At 50.5% G+C, this 25,896-nt stretch overlaps 1 protein-coding gene across 5 annotated transcripts in view; it reads left to right on the forward strand.

Annotated features, from left to right (window-relative positions):
• Window positions 1-25,896, forward strand: part of ZNF536 (zinc finger protein 536) — a 424,522-nt gene that overhangs the window by 50,913 nt on the left and 347,713 nt on the right. The window contains exon 2 of one of the 5 annotated variants that reach the window (XM_078063480.1): window positions 3,417-3,486. The exons of the other annotated variants lie outside the window; for them this stretch is intronic. The gene's annotated coding sequence lies outside the window, so the exon portion shown is untranslated. The remainder of the gene's footprint in view (window positions 1-3,416; window positions 3,487-25,896) is intronic. 5 annotated transcript variants of the gene reach the window in all.

Genomic DNA, 25,896 nt, shown 5'->3' on the forward strand with positions numbered 1-25,896 from the left:
ACAGGGCCTGCCCTCAGCATGGTGCTTGGCAGGCCCTCAGTAAATGATAACGCGTTACTACGCTGGCCTTCTGGTCACCCTAGTGTTGAGTGGGAGACAGGCATGTAATGACCATGGTAAGGCAACATGTTGGCCTAGAGGACGGGTCATTACATCAAACCCAAGGGCCCCAGCCATGGTGGGGTTGCCTCATCTCTGCTCATCTCTTAACTCTCCAGGCACCTTCCCTTTCAGCACCTGTGGGTCCAAGTCTGAGAGGCTGGGCTTCTGCCCCGTGAAGGTTATCAGAGCTTCCGTGTCTCACCTGGGACGACTTGGGAGGGAGAGGTGGGCCCCCATCCCTTCGTGAGGGGCCCATGCGGCCTCCTCCTTCCAGCGTTGGCTCAGGGAACAGGCTGGGCCTCTGAGTGGGCACTGCTTTGCCTGCAGAATTCACAGGGATTGGGATGCAGTGCAGGCCCCCTGTGGGCCTGGCCAGAGCTGCCTGGCCCCCTCCCACTTTCTTCTGTTGTCTGGGCCCCTCCTGTCTTCCTGTCATCCCCACTCCTCTTTTAAAGTCTCTCAGAGCTCTCCACACCCTCGCTTCCCTTGTGCTGGTCGAAGAGGCCTTGGATGTGCCCTAGGTTGTAAGAGACCCCTCCCCAACATCCTGTCCTCCTTGTCCTCTCTCCCCCTTCTCGAAGTTGCGGCCCCCCTGCACATCTTCCTAGAACCTGCACTCCTCTCATGTCGGGGTCTCCGAACCTTTACCCTCCCCCGCCTCCATCTTTGTCTCCACTGAGGCCCCGCCGCACCGGCTTGAGGACTCAGCTGTCATGCTGGTGCCCCGGCCTCTGACACGCCTCTAGGCCCACATCGTGGCCCGCACACTCTTCCCACAACGGTAGCTTCTGGGCCGCCTGGCAGACCTGCTCGCCCCTGGCCTGCCCCAGGGCCTGGCACGCGGTCGGTGTGAGTCACTGAATGAGCAGGTGTGAGCTCACTCTCAGGTGCCGGCGGCTGAGGGTGACCCCATGTGCGCCTTCCCTGTGTTTGACAGGACAATCGGGGGTCATCACTTTCCCGTAGGGGGGATTTCAGGCACTGAAACTTGTCTGTGGAGGGGATTCCTTTGGTGGGATGGCTGCTACCCACCTTGGCCTTGGCGCATGCCATGCTTTTTGCTGCCTTTGTGATCTGCCCTGTCCCACCGTTCCCCGGATCTGGTGGTAGCTGCACCCCACTGGGCCTGTGGGCACTGTCTCCTGGGTGGCCCCCCTCCTCCATCCCCTCAGCGCGGGGTCCACGTGGGAGGCAGGGGCGAGGGGAGACCTCCCATCAGGGACCTGTTTCTGGTTATGTCACCGCGTTTTCTCTAAGTGCAAGTTACTACTTGCACCAGGATAGCTGTTTCTTTCGTTGAGTGAGAAGAATTATTGGGCTGGCGTTTTCCTTCCTCCCCGCCCCACATCGAGAGCATTGGTGGTCTGATGTGCTCTCCTTTGCCCACCTTCAGTGGCTGTAACGACATCGGACCGTGGGAGCCCCTCTAGATGGTTCAGAAAGGTACCAGTGGCGCTGACTCGATTTCCTTTCCCAGGATTCCAGCATGGCCTCTGGACACGGGCTCTGCTGCTAGCCCAGCAGGAAGCTTGTTGGGCTAACCTGGCCCAGGCGGGCCAGCCACTTTTGGCTAACCCCCCCCCCCCATCATTCGTGAGAGCCCTTGCAAGGGCACAGCTCCCAGTGCAGCCACGGAGCTTGCGCTGGGGCGATGACTGATTCAGGGCATAGGAGCTCCCATCACGGCCCCAAGGGCAGATGGCCGGCGCCGGCGATGTTCTGATCCATGGTATGAAGTCAGTGGTCGAGTGGGTGTGGGACACCCCAGGTGAAGTCTCCCGGTGTTCTCCCTGTCACTGGAATCCACAAAACTTCTAAGGGAACAGCCCCTGGAGAATGGTCCTAGAATTTTGCAAGCCACGAGGTTGAGTCTGTCCCCCACCTCCTGCATCCCCCTCCCTGAAAGTAGAGTCTTGTGAGCAAAGGCAAATCTTCGCAGAGCCAGCCGGGTGCTGGGGATTGCTCTGCCCATCCCTGGGACAGACCGGAGAAAGCACAGCATCAAGCATTTGTTTTTCCTCTCTCTGTAGATTTTAATGTTGAATGATACAGAAAAAACAGAATGCAGAAGATAATCTGATCGGGGAGAGGGAAGGAGGGGGAGAGAGACTTAACGATCTCTTGTTGCAGATGGTTAACATGTAAACTCTTGCTTCGGGTCTCAGGATAGGCAGGTAGAAGTCAGTTTACAAACAGCAGAGTCCCTGGGACACTTTGAGGAATCGCTTTCAGCACTCAGTCAGCCAACACGATTTTGGTTGCCAGAAATCAATGTTGGAGTCGGACGGAGCGTTGTGCGCCAGTAGCTTATGTCCACATTTCGTCATGGTGGGCTGGGGCTGCCGCCACGGCCTCCCCAGGCGCATCTTCTGGTTTCCCATTTATAGACATGCCCTCGAGCCCCTACTGGGATTTCACTTCTCTGATACCAGAATGTATAGCTTCGGCTTCAGTCAAATGTAACTTCTCAAGAGGGAACTTTTGCTTGCCCTGTAAAATTCCCTTCTGGAAATTAGATTCCAAATTGCACTGAGCCCGGAGAGGCTGGGCTCAGGGAGTGGACTGGATATCACAGGCTGGGGCTTGGCTTGATCGCCCCAGCCCACAGCTCTGGAGCCACTGGGGGGCAGGCGTCTTGGCTTCCCCTGCAGGCCCCCATCTTGTCCAGGCTTGTCATAGTGGAGGAGCTCATCTATGGGGGGCTTACTTAAGACGGGAGAAAGTCAAATGCCTAACTGGCTCTTGCTTTCTGGGTCTTGGTTTGGGAGGGAGGACTGATGCCCCCCAACACCCCAGAGCCTGGGTCAGTGGCTGATTCCTGGTTTGGATGCACAGAATGCTGCCTTGGCCACCCAACAGGTGTGGTCCATTGAAATGTGGGGGAATTGTGGTCTCCTGAAGAGGGCTCCTTAAATCAGGGAGAAAAAAGAACCCCTGAGTACTTCCTCAGTTCCTCAACCTTTAGAATTCAAGAGAGAGGGGGAGAGAGAGAGAGAGAGCCAGCCGTTATTTGCTTATTTGCTTATTTCTTCTGTCCCATCTGGACAAGAAATGGTTAGATGCCCCGCCCCCTTCTCTTTTTGCAGGTGGCAATTTCCCATTAAAAGGAGCTGAGCAAATTGGGTTTATTGCAGCAAAGGTCACATAGTTCCCATTTTTAAATTGCTCAATGAATTGGGGCAGTGGGGCTATTAAATATTGTTAGACTCTCGACTAGCCTGGCAAATTGTTACCTTGGATGAATGCTGTTTACCTGTCTTACTGACGTCGATATGTCCGACATGGAGACTTGCTAACGGGTCCTATTTTTGCAGTTCCTGCCCACCACGGCTTTAAGAATACCCTTCAGCCAGGAGGGAGCTCCGTTTCTTTAAGACTTGCCTGGTAAGGAACATCGTTTTGTAGTTTGTTGAAGTGGTGTCTGTCTGTGAGTTTGTGGGTCGTCCAGGCTGCCCTCGTTGGGCTTAGACCCCCCGCCTGTGCTGGGTGGGAGCTCTCCCAGCTGCCCCCTTCTCCTCCCTGGACTGAGATGGGTTGTGGAGAAGCTTCTGGACTCAAGGTTCTCTGGGATGGAGCGTGGCTCCCGGGGCTTCTAGGTGGGATGAAGGTATGATGCCAAGACCTGCTCCAGAAGTCTCAGCACGGGGTCCCCGACGGGGCAGAGCCCTGCAAGGGTGACTTCTTTCTCTCTGTGGGACATCCGGAAGGGTCGCTGTCCCCCAGCAGGTGGAACAGGAGCTGGTGGGGTTGCTGCCCAAAGCCAGGTGGCCCCAGCCAAGCACCACCTGCGGCTCCGGGGCCCTCCGTGTTTGTCATCTCAGACTCGAGACCACAGACTCGGTAGTGGAGTGTTTTCCTGGCATCGAAGCTGATAAAAACTTACGACACAAACGAAGGGTCAGTGCTAGTGTTTGATGCCTGCCGCCGCGTCGTCACAGCGCCCCGAGATGGCTCCGTCGACTCAGCCTCGGATCTCATCGGCCCAGCCCCCCGCCCCCCGACCGTGGGACTCTGAGGTCACTACGCACCCGGGGAAATTGATAGCGGAATGATATGCACTCAGAAATTAATTTTACGTTGTACTGAATATATATTTTTTTATTGTGACTTTATCTTGATGAGAGAGTGCTTACTTCTGATTTTGTGGATATTACTGACCATGGATTACTTTTATTTTGGTTTTTACACAACAGTTATATTAGAAATTTGCTGTTTTATTCTTACCTTCTTAGTAAAAATCCTTTTATCACACAATGGGTAATTTATATCCATTACCAGGCCTTTCAATCCTTTTCAGTGAGGCTGTCAGTGCCGTTGGCACAGTAATGATTAATGTGATCTAATAATAGCGTGCCATTATATTACCTTAGTAAAACATGTACCAACATCCTATTCGGATCTACCAAATTCATAGCTTCCTATAATATTTTTGTTGAAAGACAGGATTACTATTTTTCAAAGCTGATTTTTTTCCCCCTTTAACATATTTAATGAAATTCACGATTCTCTGCCTTAGTAATCCAGGCATGTGATTGGGTTCGGTGGGTGAATGTGACATCCGTAGGTAGTGTTGTGATTTGTCAGGGAGAGGTTGGACAGTCTCAGAGACCTGCGACCAGCCTGGGTTGTTTTGCCTTGAAGAAAAAAAAAAAAATTGCTGGGTTTCCAGTCCCTTCTGACATGTAATAAGGAAGGTGTGTTTTAGATCAAAAGGCAAAAAAGTAATTTGGCTCAAAGAGTCCTTTCTTCCTCTCCTGTTTTATCCTCTCTTCTGTCACCTGCCTTGGTCTGCTGGTGAATAGGAGGGTAGCAGAGTCAGTGGAGGAAGAAGCTTCAAGCCCCTTTTTCTGGGGTTTGCCCCCACCCTCCGTCTCCGGCTCAGCCTCTCTGGATCTGAGGCAGGGTTTCTCGGCCTCAGCGCTGTTGACATGGGTCTGGGTAACTCTTTGCTACGGGGGCCCTCCTGTGCACTGTCGGATGTTTAGCAGGATCCCTGGTCTTCATCCACTCAGCTGTCAGTTGTATACCCAACTCCCCGAAGCTGTGACAACCAAAAATGTCTTCCGAAATTACCAGCTGTCTCCTGGGGGGGGTGGGCGGTGGCACAACCATCCTCGGTCGAGAACCACAGGTCCGATGTGATAGGAACACAAGAAGGTGGATTTTGGGGGAACTCACCCCAGCTGGAGTTGCAGAGCTTTGTGGTCCTTCTTTGGTACATCTTTGGCTTTGGGAGGGAAGATGTGGGGATGAGGGCTACACACTGCATCCTTTTCCTGGCTGAAACCCAGCCTTCTTCCTTCTTTCTCCTCTCTCCTCTGTCACAGAGCCTCGCCCCAGCGAGGGTCTGAATCTTAGCTTCTTCCACTTAAATCCCATTATACTCACTACCGTGATTGATAACATTCCACCTTTTCAAAGGGCCTTAAAATCTGTGTCAACCAAGGATGACATTATTGTAGCACAGGCGAGATGTATTCAAACAATTACACACTCAAATCGAAGTGGGAAGCTTTGTCCTTCTATTCTGATGCTTTGTGACGTGGCTTTCGCCAGCGCCTCAGGCCCTCAGCCCCCAAAACCTTCAGCAGGAAAATGCGTGGGGAGGAACGGGTTTTGCCCTTGATACCACTCAGCTCTGAAACAGTTTGAATATTTGGGCTTCTTAGGGCTAAGGGTAGGGGGGGGGAGGAGAGGTTGTTGAGCACAGGAGAGAGAGAGAGAGATCCTTGCTTTTGATTCAGAACAAAAATTACTGCTGCAACATTGGTTCGAAATATGCAATCAACTGAAATCAGGAAAAGTATTTTGAATACAGAATTTATATTGAAATACTTGGATCTGGATACGTGTGCACCCACATACATGTATATATTTAAATCAAGGAAGAGAAGACGAAAAATAAAGCTTTTGTCATAAAAATATTGCTTGTAGTATTTGCCCTCAAATGATTTCTGCCACATCGGAATACATTTTTGTACTGTTAGCATTTCCGTAGAAAGCACTCTTGTTTGTTTTTACAGCGGATTCTTGATGATAACAACAAATGAGGAAATGGCTCTGATTTACCTTTGTTTTAGGAGGATTTCAAATACATTGTGATGTTTGGTGCAGGAAGCATTTTGGTGACCCACCCCTTCTTCACTGGTTTCTGGTCTGTCTCTCCCACTACAGCATAAACCTGGTAAGAGTAGGGTCTTGTGTGTGTTCTTCAGTGTCGCTTTCCACATTCCTGAAGGAGTGTCTGATGCATAGTAGGTTCTTAATAAAACTGATGACTGGCAGGATGGATGGGTGCATAGGTGGGTGGGTGGATGGATGGGTGCATAGGTGGGTGGGTGGATGGATGGATGGTTGGATAAATGGATGGATGGATGGATGGATAAATGGATGGATGGATGGATAAATGGATGGATGGATGGATAGATGGATGGATGGATGGATGGATGGATGGATAGGTAGATGGATGGGTAGATGGATGGATAGGTGGATGGATGGATGTACAGATGGATGGGCGGATGGATGGACAGATGGATGGGTGGGTGGATGGATGGGTGGATGGACAGGTAGATGGATGGGTGGATGGATGGATGAATAGGTGGGTAGATGGATGAATAGGTGGATGGATGGATGGATGGATGGATTGTTGGATAAGTGGATGGGCAGATGGATAGGGTTCTATCTCAAACTTGAATCAGATCTTAGAATAGTAGGCCTACCAATCCAAATGAAATCCCACTTTTTACAATCTCTTCATCCCTTGCCCTCTTAAACATTTTTTTTATATCTAAATGGTCAGTTATACAAAGACATTCTCATTAGTTCTTCTTTTCAATTCAGTTTTTAAAATAGAAAAATATGTTTAGGACTGTGCCAGGCAATCTCTGTAAGTTGAAACAACATGGGTGCCTTGTTGTATAAACATCTTTAGACGTCCACAGGGGCACATACAGAGAAGACCGAGACTGAACACCTGGAGGCAGAGCAGGAGAAGGTGACCTCTTTCAATGTGGTGCATGGACAAGGAGTTTATGAGGCTCAGAAGACTTCCTGTCCAGATGACTAGTTGTCTGTGTCCTGGGCGAGACTCTATATTGTATTTCATGTTCTTCTAGAGGCTCTCCTGTGTCCTCTACAGATTCTCCATGCCTGATCTCTGTGGGACTGGGCAGTGCCCTGAGGGGTTAGCCATCCTGAGGAGACAGGCTGAGGCTCTGGGCAGTGGAGATCCCAAGGCCAGACACAGTAGACACTGTCTACTGGGAACTTATTCCCAGTGAGGAGGGCAAAAATTCACCATATGCTTGACTTGTAAATTATTGCACAGTGAACATCATAGCCTCACTAGTGTAAAAGCCACACAACCAGAAGAGAGAGAAATGACCCCTAGACCTGGCAACCTATAGCAAAGTTGTGGTCTCTGGAACCTCAGGTCTCCTGGTTAGGACCCTGGCTTCCCCCACTCACGAGCTGCTGGACCATCTGTCAAGGGACTTAGTCTTGTGCCTCAGTTTTGTCATCTGTAAACTGGGAATGACAATAGTGACAACATGGCAGATTATACAACTAACATATGTAATGTGCTTAAAACAATGCCTGGCTCCAAGTAGGCATTTGATACACGCGTGTTGCTGCTATTTATTTTCATTTTCTCTGCTTAGTCAACTTTTCCCCTCTCTCTATGTATTCAAGATTAAGGAAAGTATAGGCCATTTTCAGATAATGAGCCTTTCCCCCTCAGACTCACAGCAGAGCGAGGAGCCCCCCGGCGCTGCCAGGCGTGCGGTCTTGCCGGCACCCCCGGGGCCCGTGGTGGTTAGTGAGTTCAGAGAGCTTCAGAAAGGTGCTGAGTTTCCAAAGTCAGCTTCCCTTTGTGAAGGAGCATTGTTGACACGCCACTGGGGTTTGGGATTTACTTGGTGTTCGGGGAGCGAATTCCTGGGATGGATGCCACGTGGTCGTGGTGGGTGGGAACAGGCAGCTCCTGAAAGGCAGAGGGGAGCTTCCTGATTTTTCCCTCCCACCCTTTGTGAGCCGGCCTGCTTTGCATCATGGCCCCATTTTATATTTTTCAGCGTCCACTGAAATTTAACATTTTGCTTTTGGTTTATTATGTATGCAAGGATCTGGCTGATAAATACATGTGTAATTGTACCGTTGTAACCACTGCTAGTCAGCGACAACATATAATTAAACTCACCCTTGTAGTCATTGAACTTTTCCGTCCCTGACAAGATCGCTGACCACGCCAAGGAGGGTGTGTCTCCATGTGTGAGCCACGCACGGGCCTGTGTGGCCTCGCCTCCCCGGCCCGGCCCGCGGGGCAGCCCAGTGCATCTTAGGGCATGCCCCCACAGATGCACGGGGGACTTCTCTTAGACAGTGGGGTGTGGGATGGAAGGGTGGGGTTGTAGAGCCTGGGGGTGCTTCTGTTTCTGTTGTCTATGCCCAGATGATGATTGGGCCCAGAGTGGGTGCTCGGTAGACTTGAATGAATAATCTTAGAGAGCCCTTCATTCTCCTCTGAGCTCTCTTTTCACATACAACCTTGGTACCTTTCCCCTCGTTTTCTTTTCTGAGGTGATGCTTACCGCATTGCTTTTATGCCCTAAGCCAGGGGTTGATAAACTATGGCCTGTGGGTCATACCTGGCATACTGCCTATTTTTTCAACATGTAAAAAAACCTTGTACAAATTGTAATGAAATATACATAACACTTACTATCTCTTTCTATTAAACATTTAACATTTTTCAAGTGTGCGGCTCAGGGGCATTAAGTACATTCACACTGTCGTGCAACCCTCCCCACCATCCGTCCCCAGAACTTTTTCATTGTCCCAAACAAATTCTGAACCCACTAAACAATAAGCCCCTATAACTTTCTCCCTCCAGCCCCTGGAAACTACCATTCTACTTTCTGTCTCTATAAATTTCTGCCTCTATAAATTTGACTATTCTGGGTATCTCATAGAGGTAGAATCATACGGTACTTTTCTTTTGTGACCGACTTACTTTGCTTAGCACAATGTCCTCAAGGTTCATCCACAATGTGGCGTGTGACAGGATTTCCTTTCTTTTTAAGGCTGAATAGTATTCCACTGTGTGCGTGTGTGTGCGTGCATGCGTGTGTGTGTGTGTGAGTATACATACCACATATTGTTTATCCATTCATCTGTGGACACTTGGGTTGTTTCCATGTCTTGGCTATTGTGAATAATGCTGCTATAAACATGGGCATGCAAATATTTCTTCAAGACCCTGCTTTCAGTTCTTTTGGATATATACCCCAAAGTGAGACTGCTGGATCATATGGTAGTTCTAGCTGTAATTTTTTTAGGCATTTCTATAGCTGCCGTACCATTTTACCTTCCCGGTGTCAGTGCACAGGGATTTCAGTTTCTCCACATCCTTCCCAACACTTGTTTTCTGAATTGTTGAGGGCCACCTTCCTAATGGGTGTGAGCTGATATGTTATTGTGGTTCTGTCTGTTTTTGTATAGCGTATGAGCTAAGAATGGCTTTTATATTTCTAAGTGACTGAAAAAAATCAAAAGAAAAACAATGTCCCGTGACATGTGAAAGGTAGATGAAATTCAGATTTCCGTGTTCATACAGAAGATTTTCTAGGGATCCAGGCACTCCCGTTCCTTTTTGGGTCACCTCTGGCTGCTCCATGCAGTACTGACAGGCTGTGAGACCTGCGAAGCCTACAATATTTCTCACCTGGCCCTTTACGGACCCTGCGCTGTGCTAAGACCTTGCTAGCCCTCATCTGGCTTAATCCCCTGAGCAACCCACTCTGCAGACAAAGAAACTGAGGCTCAGCAAACATAGCTAACTTGCACCAGTGCCACAGCTGGACATGGCTAAACCAGGAGGCACGTGGCTGTCCCTGTGACCCTACATCTCACACTCGTCACCGTCACCATAAACGTAATCATTGGGAGCTTGCTCTGCACAGGGATCACTCACTAGGGTTTTCGTAAGCCCAAGGTCAAGTCCTAGTTGAAAAAAAATGTAATTATATTAAAATGTGGTGTAGTCATTGGGAGAAGTGGCAAATTTAGGGAGGAAACGAACATGCGAGGTGGTGGGAGGGGGGCTGAGCTTTCCTTGATTTCTTATATTTGAATGCTAAGACCTATGCCTTGTGCTGCGTGGAGGGACGGGCTTTCAACTTACCGAAGAAGGACATGGTTCTGGGATGCTTGCACGTCTACACGCACAGCATTTCCTCGGGATTAGAAGGAAATCGATAACTTCTTCTTGCATTAAAAAAGTGAATTATTTTCCCAACCCAGAGGAAAGAAAGCCAGGGTATACAGGAGAACATGTTGATTGATTCTTTTGCCTTCATTCTTTCGATCACATGCTGTGTGGCATGAATCCTAGCACAGAGATCTTGGACCGGCCCCACATCTTTTCCTCTGAACATGGAGACATCTGCTGTCCCATTTCCCAGGGCCTGTCTCGGCATCCCCTGGTCTTCTCTGGCTCAGATGGTCAGCTCTTGCTACTGAGGGGTCAGACAGTTGTCACTCCCTGCTTCCATCCCCATCCGCCAGCATGTATGCACTTGGTACCAGGAGCCTTCTGACATTTCCCCATGCAGAGGACCAAGGTCGACAGTGATCTGTTCTTTCTCCGTTGGAGAGGAAAGTCTTCGTTGATTTTACATATTTGTGTGCATTATGGACATAATCCGTCAGTCCAAGCTTAGGGGATAAGCCTGGGGGGCTCCAGGGAATATTTGGTCTTGGGTCTGTCTCCAGCACGGCGGTGTGGTTCTCCTGCTCCGTTTGGGAATGCGTGACATTTCTGCCCTGTCACTACTGTATTTCAGCAGGAGGCTTCCTGCAGTCGCGGTGTGAAGCAAAGTGGTGACTTCCACGAGCTCTTGGCTGTGGCTTCAGCCCAGCAGAGCTGGGCTCCTACTCTTACAGCTTTCTGGTGCAATTCATTTTGCACAAAGGAAAGCATGATAATCTGAGTTGTAGGATGATAATGTGATCAACATGTTAGCACACTGCAAGAAGGACAGCAGTGACTTTGGATTTTGAGTTTCGTGGTTAAAAATGTGTATATAATAAAAATTATGCAAGGGGCCTGCACCTACTAGGTGCTTGGGAAGCGTCCAAGGAATGAATTGGTCTGGAAATTGCTTTGTGCCTCAGAGTGAGTGGGAGAATAGAGTGATAATGGGCTTTGGAAGTGGGGATATCTATGACTTTTTTTTGTTTGTTTCTGTTTAAAGATTAAGTTTGGGCCTTGGCCTGGTCTTGGTGTCTGCCTGCCCATTGCCCAGGAGGTGGTAGTAGGATGGTCCGCAAATGCATCTGACTCGGGGTGTCCTGCCTCTTTTGGCTCTGACTGGCCTATTCTCTGGGTCACTCTGCTAACAGCTGAGCCTTTATCAAGAGTCCCTGTGCTCAGCCCTGGTGGGTGAGATATGACCCCCCAAGACTGAGGAACATGCAGCCCGGAGGGGAGGGAACTTTGCAGAGATGGAATTGTGTGTGTGTGTGTGTTTGCGGGGGCAATGGTGGAGGGATGTATGTGTTGAATTTTCCCTACCCCAAAGACATTTTTATTTTCTTCACAGAATATTGCAAGAAGATAATCAGATTTTCCTCATGTTCATGTGTGTGGATTGTTTCATGTCTAAAAACGGTTAATAACACAGAATGATGCTCTTATGAATGAACTGGGCTTAACAGTAGAGTTTTTGTTCCTTAACAAAATATAAATTAAGAAAATATTGACAGTGAAAACCTAAGTTTGGTACATGTTGGAATCATCCCCAAGATTCTGTTTCTCCTCTCTAGGCCCCAATATGTGTGTTTCTAGACACGTAACATCCCCAGTATTATCAGGCAATAGGCAGGGTGACCTGTGGACTCTCAGTCCACATACAGCCTCAGGTTCCCACCCGGTTGGGGGGTGCGGGGGTGTGTGAAGAGTTTGGACCACATGGTGTCCATGGTTCTTTCCAAGTCTTACATAGAACCACCTAGACCAGGTGTCAGTAATATACACACAGTGCCGGGATCGTGGTTACCGTGTAGCCTCTGACTCTAGGTCTGGGGGACAGGGATCTGCACGCCCGACAGGCTCCCAGGCCATGCCGCAGCTGCTCCAGGAGCATGCTGTGAGCTACCAGGGCCTACATGCTGGTTCTTCGCCCCAGCTGCTGATTAGTAGCCCCTGGGGGGCGTCTGTGACCCACCAAAGTCTGGACCTCACCCCAGAACAATCCAATCAGCGGTACAATCAGGGCGAGCTGCTGCCTTAGGGAGCGCAGTGGATCTTCAGCTGGAGGGTTTGTGAAAACAGAAATCCACGTTTTCTGATAAAAGGTCTGAGACGGGGTCCAAGAACTTGAATTTCTACCAAGTTCGAGGCGACATCACTGCTGCCGCTCCAGGGGCTGAACTGTGCAAACCACTGGGGTAACGTCCTCAAGTAAGCCGATTGTCATTACACGGACCGTGAGGACGTGGGGGCCGGGGGCTCTGGGACCCGCCAACCACTCCATCTGGGGTCGAGCCTGTCCGCTCCACAGAGAGAGCTTCCTCGTCAAGGTTTCACTTGCAAAAGATTTCTGCGTAGAAAAACCACGTTTGTAAATGTCTGGAGTAAAGGCAAGACTTGTAATCATGGGGTGGTGACATTGCTTCTCCAACTGAGAGGAAAACGGGCAGGTTCCGTGCTCCCCTTTGCTGCTGGGAGTAGCTCTCTTTGCCCCTGAGCCTCCCCCATCCTGCAGTTTTTCTAGCACGTCTTCTGGCCTCTAACTGCTCACACCTGTAAGGGAGGCCTGGTAGGGCATGGCCTCAGCTCGGGGCAAAGTCTTAAGCTGGGCATGCCCCGTTGACTGTTCCCCGAGTCCCAGGCACTGTTCCCGTTGTAGATGCATGATCTCATTTAAGTCTTGTAAGGATCCCATGAAATAAGGACCATCGTGATCTCATGTTGTGTGTGTCCCAAGTGTTTGATGAAGCCCATGTAGACCGCAGGGGCAGCCGTCCAGACTAGGGATGTGAGCATCGCCGTCGGGAAGGCCATTGGATTGTGGAACCCAAGATTGGGTCTATCGGTGTTTTGGGAAGAGAGCAGAGCAGGGCCCCGGGCTCCACAGAGCTGAGCCCCGATGGGCCAGGTGACAGAGCTCAGAGCCCCTGGCTGCCCCTCGGAAGAAGTCACCAGGGCTGTCCTTCTCGGTCACAGTCCCAGGTGGCCCAGGCCTCCTGGGGACCCTGGCCAGTGAGCTTCCTCTCGGGGGAGACCCTCTTCCTTCAGCCCTTCACTGTGCAAAAGTGTCTGTGAGGAGAGTCTGGGAGCCGGCCAGGGAAAGGGGCGGTGGGTGGACGTCTCCAGGGTTGGGATCTAGCTGCTGCTTCTAACCACAGGGTGCCGTGTGGGCCGGCCCTCCGCGAGGGTCCGCGCCGGCACCCCGGAGCCAGGGGGGCGCCTGGCACAGCAGGTGCTTGCAGAGACGTCACCTTAGAGCTGGTTTGCTCCCCGTTCACCTCGTGTGCTCGGGGCAGAGTTGGGGGGAGGGAGGCACGCTCGGACACGCGGTCTTCCGCGCGGCCTCCGGGCCCTGTGGGGGGCTGCCTGCAGGACCCCTTAGCCCGCCTTTTGTTGGCCCACCTGCGCTGGGTTCCCCCGGTGTGAACCCCACGCTTTAGAGCTGGAGTTTGGCGGGGTTTAGAGGCCCTGTGAGGCCCCTGCCGGGGCGGCCCCCCCAGTGGCCAGAACTGTGCTGCCTCCCTGCGCTTCAGACACGGAGACCCTCCCCACGGCACCTCCCAAGCCGCCCTGGAGCCCAGTGCAGCCCCAAGCCTGAGCATCCTCCCTTGTCGGCGTTCCGTCTCCAGCCTTCACGGCGGGGGTTCTGCAGGAAGTTCCGTTTGCAGAGCCTTCCGGGACGTCACTGGGCACCTGGTTACTGACGTCTCCTGGTGGTAATTATTTCATCTGCTAGTGTGCTGGGCAGAGGGACACACGGGAAAGTTTACATCCAGCTTCATGGAATTTCTACAAAAGTCATTTTCTTAAGAGAACACGTTTGACCCCAAGCCACTTCCTTTTTGAACTTTTGAAGGTTTTATGACTGAGCTTTTAAAAAAGGTTGTTCAGTTCAGATGGCCGGCCTGTTCTTTTTTTTTTTTTTTGAAGATTTTATTTATTTATTTGTTAGAGAGAGAGAGCATGGGCGCGAGAGAGTGAGCCAGAGAACAAGCAGGGGGAGCTGCAGGCAGAGGGAGAAAGAGGCTCCCTGCTGAGCAAGGAGCCCGATGCGGGACTCCATCCCAGGACCCTGGGATCATGACCTGAGCCGAAGGCAGCCACTTAACCGACTGAGCCACCCAGGCGACCCAACATGTACATATCTTGAATCTAATTAAACTTTACCTTTGTATACAGCCATATAACCACTCCACAGGCCAATTTATAGAACTTTTCATCACCCCAGAAAGTTTCTTGTGACTTTTTTTTAAAAATTTTTTTATTGTTATGTTAATCCCCGTACATTACATCATTAGTTTTAGATATAGTGTTCCATGATTCATTGTTTGTGCATAACACCCAGTGCTCCATGCAGAACGTGCCCTCCTCAATACCCATCACCAGGCTAACCCATCCTCCCACCCCCCTCCCCTCTAGAACCCTCAGTTTGTTTTTCAGAGTCCATCGTCTCTCATGGTTCGTCTACCCCTCCGATCTCCCCCCCTTTATTCTTCCCCTCCTGCTACATTCTTCTTCTTTTTTTTTTTTTCTTAACATATATTGCATTATTTGTTTCAGAGGTACAGATCTGAGATTCAACAGTCTTGCACAATTCACAGTGCTTACCAGAGCACATACCCTCCCCAGTGTCCATCACCCAGTCACCCCATCCCTCCCACCCCATCCCCCACTCCAGCAACCCTCAGTTTGTTTCCTGAGATGAAGAATTCCTCATATCAGTGAAGTCATATGATACATGTCTTTCTCTGTTTGACTTATTTCGCTCAGCATAATACCCTCCAGTTCCATCTACGTCGTTGCAAATGGCAAGATCTCATTCCTTTTGATGGCTGCATAATATTCCATTGTATATATATACCACATCTTCTTTATCCATTCATCTGTTGATGGACATCTTTGGCCGGCCTGTTCTGGGACAGGGCTGCATCTTGTGAGAGAGGAGAGAAAGCTTTCCCCGGGGACATCGAGCGGGTGGGTCGGCACTCCCGTCTCTGCAGGGGAGCACCGGGCCTCCTAGGGGTCCGATACTCGGGTGTCATCTTGGGACCTGCAGCGTGGGTGGCAGCTCAGGGGAAGGAGTGGCCGCGTGTGGGGCGGAACTCCCCCAGGTGGCCCTTTCTCCAGGCTACACCAACAGTCTGGTCTGTTAGAATATGGACGGACTGCCTGGGGAGCTCAGGGGTCAGGCAGCGGGAGCCTCCTGGCCTCGAGAGAGTGCCCTTTAGGAGTTGAGTTTTTCACATCGACATCCTGCTCCCCAGCCATCCCACCGGTTCCCCTTTAGAACAGCGGCCCTATGCTGGACACCCATTAGGGACAAAAGAAGCTTTGCCACATACTGAGTCAAGCCTAGACCCTAGCTTGCCTCTGGGCCAGAGGAGGCACCCCCAGGCTGTCCCCCTGGGGGTCACCCCCATGTCACTCACTTGCAGAAGGACACTGTTCTTCCTTTGCCCTGTCGCACAGTGCAGAGCAGCAGTGCAGCCAAGGGCCCGGCCTGGCCCAGAATGCAGAGTGGGGGCTTCATGCCTCAGACGGAGGTCTCATTGGTATCCGGCCAGCCTCTGTCAACCACCCTCCCTCCGGTCTCTCAGACACAGGTTCTCCTGCCCGCCCTTTGGTTGAGAGTTTCCCGGTGCCGGTAGCTCTAGGGTGGGGACCTTGATGACCATGGAAGACCAAAGACACTCTTTTGGAATCTGGGAAACGGGGCTAGGGAACATATTGTAGTGGTGGTTTAGGAGTTACTGGGAGGACCTGCTTCACATGCAGTTTCCCAGACCCAGACCTGGAGGTGTGCTGGTCTGGAAAGGGGCCTGGGGGTCTCCATGTTTCACAAACCCCTCTGACAGTGCAGTGCCCTGGGATTATATGCACGTTGAACCCAAATTTCAGCAGCTGGGCGGGGCCCCAGCCTGGACTTTGGACGACTAGATGCCGGGAACTTCTTTCTTACTTCTCAGCTGAGGGACTTTGGGTCAAACATTTTGAGTTTCCGGATCTCAATTTTCTCACCAATAAAAAGAGAAATGAGGTCTGTATGATTCCTCAGAGTCCCTCCAGTTCTGAAGTTCTAGCACATTAAAAACAATCTGCATTTTAGGCTGGCAAGTTACGGTTTCCCCTGAAGGGGGCCTGGAAAAGAAAGAGAGTGTGGGCTTTGTGGTGTGAGGCCAAGGTTATAAAGGTGGCCTCCGTGAGAGAATCGTTTGTATTTATTGAAATTGCTGATTTTAATCGCCCTGGATGCTCCCTTGATAAAAAATTATAATCCTCTGTAAATTATGAGTACCTTGAAACTCACAAATTCTATCACTTTTGTGATTGGCAACATTAAATGACAACAGCTCATTTAAATAAGCAACATCTGGACATTATTATTTTTAGGGATTTTTCATCTGTTGATTTAGAAATCTGGGGCCTTTATGAATCTTGCATGAATATTCTTTTATATTCACATCTACCACCAAGACACAAAGAAATAGCCAAAAAATATCGTCCAGTGATTCTTTGAGGCAGCGCATGTGTTTTTTAAACAACAAATCCATTGTGAATGAGAGAAGATATAGAATAGCCTGCCTGGGAGTGTGGGTGGAGGGAGCAGCTTGATCTTCTAAGAGCCAGAAAAGCCTGTCGATTCAAAGCCACAGTAGGAAGAAGGTTTTGGTTTTATATATAATAATAAAACATTTTAAAATAACAGTATAATTTTGGACTGATGATACCAGAATATGGTATTCACAATTTCTCAGAATAATCCAATTTAGAACAATGTATTCTGAGCAGGTTTGGTAAAAATAGGTCTATCATCCCATGGTATAAGATAATGCATTAATTTTTATGAGTGACTTACGGAGATGTACAAGTCGGTTAAGAGTTAGGATAAACATAATATTCCTTAATTAATCCATTATGCCATGGTACACATGTGCCATTTTTATTACCTTAAAAATGAAAAATGTCAAAAAAGGAAATTGCTGCTTTTTTATATCAAAAAAGCCTTTTTTGAAAAATCATAAAATGTCTAATCTAATTCACCATATAATACTAATGAGCTCAACAAGCCATCTCAATGCACAGTTTAGGATAAAAGGTCATCAGTTTCTGGCAGTCAAATTCCAGTACTTTTTTAGACGAGACAAAAACCTTTCAGCACCAAATATCGGAAATGGCATTTGTGATTAGAAGCGTTATTAATGTCGTAGAGGTTTAGAAATTCACATTATCCCCCGCCCCACCCCCGCGTTTTCTAAAATCTTAAGCTGCGCATGCACGCAGTTCAGGCGTGCTCTCCATTCCCCTGCTCCCGCCGCGCCCCCCATGTGTGAACTCGTTGCCCGTCCCGGATCTGAGTGGCGTTGAGTAGGGAGTGCACACACACACACACACACACACGGGAGCTTGGGGGGCCAGCCTGCTTTCTGGTTCCTCAAATCTCTCTGAAGCCCCTCTGCTTATTCTCTGCTGTCTCTCTGCCCTCCAAGCTGTGTTCCTGTCCTCTGGATGTGTCCCCATCATGGGCCTGCTGTGTCTCTCGTCTCCTCACAGAAGGGGCCGGTAGGAGGCCCATCCCGCCACCTCCTCCACCTCCGGCAGTCGGGCACATGGTGGCTGCAGTCCGCCTTGTTATGGAAAAGAATTGCCCGGCGGGTTGAGGGAATGGCCAACAGCGGACCAGAATCGTGAAGCTGAAAGTAATATTACCGACTGGAGGTCATTTTTCCCAACTGAGGGGCAATAGTTTGCCACTATAAACTGCACATTGCAGTCAGTATATGTTTTATTAAACCATTTAAGGAACTTGGGAGCCATTTCATTTAAACTTCCTGCTTGATGGAGCTCAGGGCCGAGCCCAGAGCCGCTCACGGAAGAGGCCTGGAGGCATCTGCACGAGAGCTGCCCTGAGTGCTCAGCAGGAGGCCCTGCAATGGGGGGAGCCTGGCCGGGGCCATGCCCAGCGTTCCTGGAGCTCGTCAATGCTCCAGTGCACCAGCGGGAGCATGCATGTAGGTTCTGGTCTCAGCTCTGCCACTAACCAGCTCTGTGACCTTGCTCAAATCTCTTAGTCTCTCCAGGACTGTTGCTGCTACTGCAAAACCAGGGGGGCGGATTCCATGGGAGAGGCAGGGTCCCTTTCTGCTCACTGCTTCTCTGAAATGCGGGACTGTCTGAGGGTCACCCCCTCCCCCGGAACCGTGGCACTGGGACCCCCCCCATCAGGCCCCCAGTTGGTGACACGGCAAAGTCTGCCTTCATCCCTGCCCTGCCCAAGGAGGCATTCAGGCTGTGATGTTTGATGGGCTGTGGGGCCCGGGGCTCCCCTGGTCCAGTGGCGATGTGTGGGCTCTCAGCAGAGAGAGGGAAGCGGGCAGCAGCCCCTGGTTCTCACGCTGTACAGGAACAATCTCTGCGGCTGCTTTTGTGTCTGAGGAGGTAGGAGCTGCGGTGAGCACCATGCCTGGGGTCAGAGCACGGGATTCCTGGAGCACCCTGACTGTGGCTTGCTGAGCAGCTCACTGACCCACTCTGAGCCTCAGTTATCCTGTCTGTGCAATGGGGTGGTGGTGTTGTTAACACCCCTCCCCCCAACCTGAGAAGGCCTGGTGGTTGGGCCTGGTCAGCTGTAAAGTGTTATGGAAATGACGGTTTTATCATTATTGATAACTTTCGGATCATAATTTAGCTCTAAGGACTCCCCTGAATTGCATGCCTGTGGATTCTATAGCCACGGTTTGTGCCCAGCGAACAAAGAGCCGAGGAGTTGGCTGTGCTTTATCTTTAAAAGTAACAGGATGGAATCCGGCATTTTGGCTTTCTCAGCCCTAACTGGTGGTCTTTAGTAGGTGGCCTTAATTCTACAAAGTTATATAACCAAATCTTTTGTCTAATTGGTAACTATATTTAGGAGGTAGAGAAATATGTGAGCTATTCGTTTCGATTAAATTTTTTATTATGCACTCTGCATTTGGATTGACAACTATTAATATTAAAGAGCTTGGCCAAATTGAAATTTGTATTGCTGGAGAGACTTAAATATAATGTATGATGCTGAAAAAAAAGCCCGGGGAATATGGGAATTACCAGGCTGGGTGCAGACAGGTCCCTGCCAGGTGTCATGTGCGCTCTCGGCAAAACCAGCCCCACCTCTGTTGGCTGAACAGGGAGGTGTGTGGAGGGGCTCCGCAGAGCCACTGTCGAGGTATCAGGACCTGAGACACTTTCATGGAGATGGCTCAGTAAAGATGTAGGGCATGTTGGAGCGCATTATACAAATCATTTCTTCTAATAACTGTTTGCATAGAGTATTTTCTCCATCACTAAGAAGAAGGTCTGGGGGTAAGGCGGAGAAGGTCATTCTTAAACAGGATGCATGTATCACCAGTGTAAGGAGGGGGTCCAGTTTCTTCAGAAGCCCCCAAACAGGTTGCACTGATGTTCTGCAAGTCTGTGGCTGGTTGAAGGCTCTGTCTGTCCTGCAGGTGGGAGGACTCAGGGCCACAGCCACGTGGGGAATGCTGGGACCAGGGGGGTTCGTGTTCTAATTTTGTTGCAGGTGGGCCCTGGGGCTTGGACCCAGTTCTCTGTCTCTGGGGCTCAGTCCTCTGTACCCGTGCCTGTGACCTTCCACAGGGCACTGGATTATCACATGCAGGATTGTAGAGGGTTTGCACAAAGACCGGGGAGGTCTGCCGAGAAGGGGACTCAGGTGGGGGAAGTGGGGTGACTGTGCCCACGCAGCCTCTGAGCGACAACCTAGCTCTAGAGCTCAGTCTGCGGGATACTCTCAAGGGAAATTATTCTCTTTTGGAGTCTGTAACTCTCGAGAGCCAAGGACGAGGCTGCAGCACATGAGCCACAGGCTTCTGACTCCTGTTAGCCGGTCCTCGCATACTCTAGGCATCTCCACCTTCCGCAGGGGTCCCCTTGCTCTGCCCTCTGTCCGGAAGGTCAACCTGCCCCCCTCCTCCAGGCAAACTCCCCAGTGGCTGAAGAGTGTCCCGGCGCTCTCCCGTGACATTGCTGTGCCCGAGGCTGGACTTTGCTTTGCCCACTCTGCCCCCAAGGGCAGGGCTGTGCTGCCCTCCACCGTCTTGCCCGGCGCCCCGGCCATTACACGGAGGGCACACTCAGTATGTCCAGATGCCCCAGACACAGCTCGCCAGATCTGGCAAAGGAGGACAGGTGATGACTTCACTCTTAGTGCTGTCATAAGTTTATGCCCTTCCCCCCACTGGACTATAAAATACTCTGTTTTACCTGTGGTTTTCACAGAACTTTTCCAGACGTTGGGAGCTGGGATATGTAGGACAACCTCCATGAACAGGGATGCTCAAAGTACTAGTGGTTCTAATTCACTGGATTATATGGACACTTGAGGTTTTTACCTGCAAACATTTTAGTTCCAGATGCTTTGGTTATGTGTGATTTTTTTAACATCCAGGAGGTGCAGGTGGAGAAATGTTTTCTGGAGCCTGACGGGTGTCCCACGTCTCCCGGAATGGGGGAAGGGCCTGCCCCTGGTGTCCTCACTGTCATCGTGCCCGCTTCATCTCCCAGACATGACCCCAAGCTCCTGGAGGGTGGGACCCGGTCCTGGTCATGCTGTTCGTCCCGCACCAGGTAGCTCGGTGGCTGGTGCATCTCTGCCTTGGCAGGTCCTGTGTGGCGATGAGAGGCATCCAAGGCTGCGGGTGGGAGGCTCCGGCTGGCTGACTGGAGGCTTGCCCCGTGACAGCCCCCAGAGGTGCTTCTCACTACATTTCCACGATCAGCTGGGTTCACAGTTTCTCTGGAAAGCTGACAACCGAGGGGTTGTCTGTGAAAACAGAGTCTGGTTCCTGTTGTTTTGACACCAGGCTGGCCAGGTAGAGCGGACGCTGTGGGTACCCCTCGGCCCACACCGCCCCCCGGCCGCCGCTGCTGAAGGCAAGCATCTGGACTCTGCCTGGGGCTCCTCTCACCACTCGAGTGTAGATGGCCAGAAGTGCGCGGAGTTCCTGCCTCTGGGGCAGCCCTCTGTTAGTGCTGGGCTGGGAGCTGGCGGGGAGACACCTGTCTCTCCCTGCCTTGGTTGGGACAACCTGGTCTTGCCCGGGGTCTTGGAGCAGCGCAGTGGGATTGGGGCCCCGGTGCCCTCAGCCTAGTGCCCTCCTAAACCTACTTCGTATTGGCTTCCTTCCTTTGCCACTTTCCCACTGGCCCATGACCAGCCTTCCCAGGATCACCTCACACACAGACCCCCCCCCCCCGTTCTTACAGCTTTATCTTCTTAGGAAACACAGATTGAGACCCTGGGGGTGGCCTGCAGAACTGATGGATGCTTTTCAAAGCTCGGTCACTTAGCCTTTCTTCAGTTGAGCCTTCCAGAAGCCTCTGAAAGGAGGAAGTGGAAGTCATGGACCCATTCTCCAGATGGGAACACTGAAGCCCAGGGAAGTTGTTGGCACTGGGACCAGATGTGTAACCTACCTTCCTCACTTTGCTGATTCAACCCAGGGGGGCCTGGCTCGGTGGGCTCTCAGGGCTGCCTGTCCCCAGCCAAGGGGGCAGGATGAGGGACTTCCCTGAGACAGTTGGGGCTGACAGGTGAGGTGACAAGGTGAGGTCCCCGAGGAGCGCTTTGCTCCATTAGGTCTGGCGTGAACGTGGTGGGTGGGAGGGCTGCCGTTGTCACTTAGAGAGGGTGACAGGCCCGCGCACACAGGGCTGCTCCCACAGAGCAGCCAGCCTGGCGGGCTATTTGCCTGAGCCTTGGGTCTTCCTCCCCAGTGTGGGGAAATGATGGGCAGCAGACTGGCCCGAGTGTTCCTGGTGGGGCTGGAGGGGACCTGTAGGAGCAAAGGCGGATTTCTATCTGCCTGCCAGTGGGCAATGATGCGTCCCTCAGAGGGGGGCCCCGTGGCCTCCGGGGGGCTCCTGGCTGTCCCTTACCTGTGGGCTGGGCAGACTGCTCAAGGCAAACAGACATCTCTGTCCCCGACACACTTGTTCCTTTGAAGCTCTGCAGCATTTTGAATAAGATCCCAAGAAAGTACCCAGAGAAGAGTGGGGACGCCTGAGGCCTGGGAGGCGGTGGGCCGGGGATCTTGTTTCTCATTAGTTCTAGGGCCTGAGACTGCACTTCCTGCTTTCTGGGTCTTGGTTTCCCAAGACGGGGTGGACGGTATGAGCTCCCCACTCCAGTCAGGGTAGTGGAGGAAACCTGAAAGGAGCTTGAGCTGGCTGGGGGCAGGGGGGACACCTGCCAGGAGCAGAGACTCTGCCTGGAGGAGAGTTGGTATCCATGCTGGACCCCTAGAGGACCCAGTCTGGACCACCTCAGCTCCCCCAGGTGTGTGGGGAGGGTGGAGAGTCCTCTGTCGATTAGGTAGATTAAGGGCTTTGCCGGTGGAGGTGTGCGTTGGCAGTGAGCATCCCGGCAGGTGGCTCTAGATCCGGGAGCACCAGCTTTGGCTGCCCAGGGGGTCTTAGTTTCAAGCCCCTGAGATACACCCTGGGCCCCCACCCCCTACATCACAGAGCAACTGCATTGGTGCTCTCTCTGCTTTTCCCAGCACCCAAAGGGGGCTGAGAGCTGCTCTTGAGCACCTGTGTTGGGTGGGGCCTGCCCCATGTTATTCTGGCCGGGTGGGACCCGTTTGGTGATCCTCGGCCTGGCCCGGGGAGCCAGGGTTCAGGAGCCCACCTCCGGTCACTTGGAGGACTCCTCCAGGCAGCATTGGGTCTGGAACCAAGGCAGGGATCTGGGAGCCACGCACCCTGGCCCCTCCTCGACACTGGCTGGGCTTCAGGCAGGAGGGGCCCGTGTGAGCGGGGAGAGGTTGATGCCCTCGAGTGCTTTGTCCACCACAGTGTGGAGCCCGGGCCAGAAACAGAGTAGGTCCTCTTAACATGCATATTGATTTGATTTGGCAGAGGGTCACATTGGTTTCTTTCCCTCCAAATTTTAATATCAGATTCATTTATAATGCTGAGTACGACTGACAAGTGTTCGCATCATTCACCCATTTATTCATTTGCTCATGAAATCTCTGTGTTAATTGTTTTGCCTTATTGGCAGTTTTAATTCTACATTCCTTTTTTTCCCAAAAGGTCAGTGGCTTGCTAGCTGACCAGGCCAGCGTGTGTGTTCCCTGGAGAGACATTTTTGTGAAGAGATGCTCATTTGCATTGGTCAGACTTCAGCTTTGCCTTTCTCGCCTCTCTTGTTTTGAATCAATATCTTGGAATTCTTGGGATGGACTGGGGCCCCTTTCTTGTCTTTCTGCTGTCCTGGATTCACACCAGGGTCATCCTACTGCACCGTCCTCTGCTTAACTCACTTCAAATTAAGATCTAAAGACCCACGAGTATCAAAATGGGTATGGATGTCTTGGGCTCGTAAGGCTCTTACCTGTGATATTTTGATAGAACAAATGGAAACTATGCAGGGTCTCAGAGTAGGGCCTGCCAAGTTTGAAACATCTATGGGTTTGGTTTTGGCTTTTGCCTAAAAGTGCATGAGATCCATAGTGAATTTTTATTTTTTTAAAATTTTTTTGAAGATTTCATTTATTTATTTGACACAGAGAGAGAGAGAGAGAGCGCAAGCATAAGCAGGGGGAGCAGCAGAGGGAGCGGGAGAAGCAGGCTCCCTGCTGAGCAAGAAATCCCATGCAGGGCTCCATCCCAGGACCCTGGGATCATGACCTGAGCTGAAGGCAGACGCTTGACCGACTGAGCCACCCGGGCGCCCCCATAGTGAATTTTTAACCTGTGATTTTTTTTTTTTATTAAAAGATTTTATTTATTTATTTGACAGAGAGAGAGCGAGAGAGGGAACACAAGCAGGGGGAGTGGGAGATGGAGAAGCAGGCTTCCCGCGGAGCAGGGAGCCCGATGCGGGGCTCGATCCCAGGACCCTGGGATCATGACCTGAGCCGAAGGCAGACGCTTAACAACTGAGCCACCCACGCGCCCCTAACCTGTGATTTTGACCTGTAAAATGGAGAAGGTGGTTATGAGTTTGTGTTAGGAAGAAGATGGAAGTATTCTGGAAAGCCTGGTTTCAGTAAAGTTACTTCTGAGCTGAAATGTTCAAAGTGCAGAGATCTATAGTCTAGTGTGTTATTTTATGGTAACTTTCTCTATGCAGCTGTGTTTGCTGCAAAAACTCACATTTCTGTGTGGAACACTGAATGAAATATGAATGTGCTTTTTACAGTTTAGTACTTTTAATAAAGGATTTGTGAGCAAAGAGCTTAAGTACAAGAACCACAAAACATATAGATAAAAATATAGCCATAATCACACATCAACCCCCAGAAAATTCATTACGTAGAGAACATCAGTAATTGAGAGAAGTTGAGAGAACCGACAGAAAAATAATATATATGCCCAGAATTCTAAAGGCATGAATCCTTTTAGCTGGGATCAGGGCTTCTGAGTTCTCTGGGGTGGGTGTTTTATTACAGCGGATGCTTTACTTGGAAGGATGTAATTTATTATCATTGAATTCGCATGGCAACGTGAATTTGGATTTGGGTTTCTGGGAGAAGTTTACAATTAGTTGCCTCATATATATTTATAGCTTTGAAAAATACTTGATGTTAAAATAATTTAAATACTTCACCTTTTTCTTTTTTTTGATTGATCTGTGAAATATCGCCATTCTTTTTTTTTTTCCCTTTGAGCCCCCAAACTAGCCTGCTGACTAAAGCGTTGCTGTTTGTTGGCGTGTTGTGATTAGGCGGGCACTGTTCCCAGGGCCAGAGGACATGCAAAATAAATAATAAAAAAATAAAAATAAATAAATAAGTAAATAAAAATACAACCGCTCTGCTCCCTCAGGTACATTGGTCTTATTTGAGGGATGTTTTTCAGGTTTTTAGATTTTAATTGTTTCCTCATTGGAAACTTCTGTTTGGGGTTCTCAGAGCAGACCCCCAGGAGAGGACTAACAGAAGGTTAGTTAGGAAGGTGAGCGTTCATTTCTTCCGTTCCCACTCTGCCAGTTCAACCGAGACTTTACCCATTCACCTGGGAGTCTGTCTCCTTACACGTTCCTCTTGCTTTCTGACTTTTAGGAATCATCTGTAGGCTCTGATCTCGATGGTTTTCGTTTTTCTATTAAAATACAGTAAGAACTTGATTATGTGTTTCAGTATTTCTCAGCCTGACCCACGAGTAGAACCGGCGACAATGATTTAGTTATTGGCTCATGTTTATTGCCGATGCAGTGAGCTTGTGGCGTCTGACATTTTCTTCTCACTGTGTTGAAGCTTTTAGCGAGTTGCTCTTCTTATCCAGAAAGCAGCATAACTTGGCCTCTCTTTGCAGATGGGTTACACATTCCCTTAACACTGGCATGCTCCCCTAACCTTCCTGGGTGGCTTTCGATGACTTAAACACAGTAATTGGCATGGAGGTCTGAAGCTTTATTTTATGATATTAAATCACTCCTTTCTGGAAACAGAAATCTGCAAAGTATACCGTTCATTATGTGAAGGCCCGTATTAACACGGGCTCTGGCTGATGGATGGCGACATCCCGGAGAACTT

The sequence above is a fragment of the Halichoerus grypus genome, chromosome 15 (assembly GCF_964656455.1).
Source record: "Halichoerus grypus chromosome 15, mHalGry1.hap1.1, whole genome shotgun sequence".
Taxonomy (NCBI): domain Eukaryota; kingdom Metazoa; phylum Chordata; class Mammalia; order Carnivora; family Phocidae; genus Halichoerus; species Halichoerus grypus.